Source organism: Entamoeba invadens (assembly GCF_000330505.1).
Source record: "Entamoeba invadens IP1 unplaced genomic scaffold scaff_1105074724671, whole genome shotgun sequence".
Classification (NCBI taxonomy): Eukaryota; Evosea; order Mastigamoebida; family Endamoebidae; genus Entamoeba; species Entamoeba invadens.
Genome location: NW_004440359.1, coordinates 38,983 through 42,042, shown reverse-complemented (window position 1 = coordinate 42,042; position 3,060 = coordinate 38,983).

The following is a 3,060-nucleotide window of genomic DNA, read 5'->3' as shown; positions in this document are numbered from 1 at the left end:
AAAATTGCAAAATTCACTTCAAAAAGGGAAACAAGAAAATGGTTGAAAGAAAGGTGTTTTGTTAGTGGATTGTTGAAGCAGTCGATATGGTTTCTGAATACACAATCTAAAAATGTTTTCTTTTGTGTGGACTTGAATCAAAACCACTTGAAGATCATTTATATGTTTTATATGACCTGGTTATTGATGTTATTAATTAGTATTTATTAATAGTTTATTTTAATTTTGTTTTTAATTACAAATATATATTTTTTTGATAAATGTAAATAACAAACAAGTTTTTGTTACAGATTATAAAACATTAACAATTCAAAATTTTATTTTAAAACTAAAGTTATTTTTAAATGAATATTTTGTCTTAACACTTTAAATAACATTGAACAAAATTCAAGTGGTCTAAAAATCGGGGAAATCTCGAGTTTATTAAATAAATTTCCGTTTTTTTAGAGTTTGTATTTTGTGCATAAACAATACACAAGCCAAAAAAGGAAAACCATCAAAATTTTGATTAATATCCCTGAAAAAACAGGCCAAAACAAAAATAAGGGCGTTATTTTAAGTGTTAAGGACAAAAACAAATAATAAAATAAAAAACTATTTTTCAAATAAGTTGTTTAATAATTATATTACAGTATGTGAGAATAGTATGTGAGAATGAGAAAACCCTGTGGATTCAACATAAGTTACAATTGTGTAACTTTTATGTAATAAATTTATTATTTTTTTATTTCAAAAAATTCAAAAAGATCAAATAAAAAATCACTTATTTACAGTTCATTTTCTCTTTCAATTTGTTTGGAAACCTACAAAGCAGCTTTCAGAGTGTGAACAGCCAGCCAGCACTTACCAACTAACTGACTCAGACCTCACTCTAAAGAATCCCAGGAATACTGGACAAATCAGCCATAGCAGCTAGACGATTCAAAGCAGGCAACGTTTAATTTAAGAGTTTTTGCGAGCAAGTTCTACAAGTTATTATCTCAATAACGAAAAAACGTTTAACAAACGAATATCTTCTATTGGAAGGACTTATGACAGTTCAGACATATGTTGATTCAAACAGTGACCATTCTGACCTGTGATAGGAAACAGTAATGTGAACTCGGCGATACAACTGATTAAAAAGATAAAAATCAATCGATTAAATTCTCAACCCCATTTTTAGTTCTTTTTGAGATTTTTTTGGTCGTCTTTTTTTTCACAACTTTACATACAACATCCCGTTCTTTTCTTTTTATCGGCTTGCAAACAGACTGACAAAAATAACCCTCAAAACACCTTGGAAGCTTTCGAACTGCAGATATTTTCAAGCTTTTGGTTTTGACGCATTCAATTGAGTACAACTGTGGTATACTTAACAGTATCGGTATTTCTGCTGTGACTCTGCGTGACACTCCAATATCCACATACGCAACCCTCATACCACCATCAACAATTCTGAAATCAATACCAACTTGCCTAAAAGCCTGTGTGTATACATCCGGAGTGGTTGTTTGGAAATAAGACTTCAGAATTGAGTTGAGGTATTTGGCAAACTTTTTTCCAAGTCCTCTCCATCATCAAATTCAACAGTTTTGGTTTTATTTGGTATTTCGTTGCGATCTTCTGATTGGTTGTCATCCACCATCCTTTCGTTGACAGTCGTACCAGCCTTCTTTTTAAATGGTTATATTGCCTCTTGTGGATTTGCCAGCACTTCCTGAAACATTTCCTTAAACTGTTGAGGTATTATTGGTTCTTCAGTGGGATCTTGGCTTCCGATCACATCATCTGACTCTTCTTTTTCTTCAATGTTTTCACTTTCTGTCGTTGTTATTTCTTCCTCGCCAACTCTATCTTTAATTTTTATGACTTCTCTGAATTTCGCATACAACGAATTCAGTCTTCTTTTTTGGGGCTGCGAACACCCCAACATCTAATGGTTGTGTTAAATGTGAGGTGTGAGGCACCAAACATACGATTTCACAGTTCACATTGATGATTTTCTCATTGACTTGGACATCCGACTTGAGCAACAATTTCACATCTTCGATTGAGTGGCACGTGCACTGATCAAATATCAGAACAGCCTTATCAATATAACCAGTCTTAATTCTCATGTCGATAATATAAGGTACTACAACGTCGTTGATGTATTGTATAAATAAGTCATTATTGATAAAACCATTTTTGCTATAACTGACGATGTTTCCCGTTTCCATCCAAACCATTTTCAAGAATTCAACTGCAACTCTTTTGTATTTTGTTACAATAATACAAGGAAGAAGTTGTGAGGGAGTTATAGTGCAAACGACAGTGGATCGAGCAATGTCACGTTCTATTCCATATTTCATTTTACTGTCTGTGGAAAAACCAGCAGTGAATACTCCCTTCACCATTTGCCTGTCTGGCCATGGCTGATACCCCGACGCATCCAAATTCAAAATAAATTGTGATGGGATGCCATTTAAAAAAGTGGCAGCGCAATGTAATATTTCAACACAGCATCTTCGTCGTAGGTCAATCGAGATTGGTCTTCAACAAACATTGTCACAATCGAAAAGTTCCAATTTTTGTGTATTTTATCATAAATAACGTGGTTTGACACATCAACGTTAAAGGTTTTTATTATAAACAACCTCAAATAAGTTATACCAATAGCTTTGCATTTTTCTGGAAACTTTTCATTAACAAGAATCAAATTCTTGACAGTTTCCCATTGTGTTTCAGTTAAAAATGACGGTCGTCCGTTATCTTTTTTTCCAAACAATGCTGTCTCCATACCTCTTCGTTTGTTGATATTAAACTGACTTGAAGATAAAGCAAAGACTCTACATAGTTTACTCTCGGTCACCTTTTACGTATTCATTCCATGAAAATTTCTCTTTCAATGTTCATCAAATACACCTGAACATTCAGAAGCAATTCACAAAAGTTGCAATGTTTGCTGAATGTTCTTTGGGCTATTTCTTTCACTGAACCAGGACAATACTTTAGATTCTCTTCCAGTGTTGTATGGTCCAAGCCACTAAAAGCAACATTCCTGGAGCTCATAATTATATTATTTAGATTGTTTTTAAA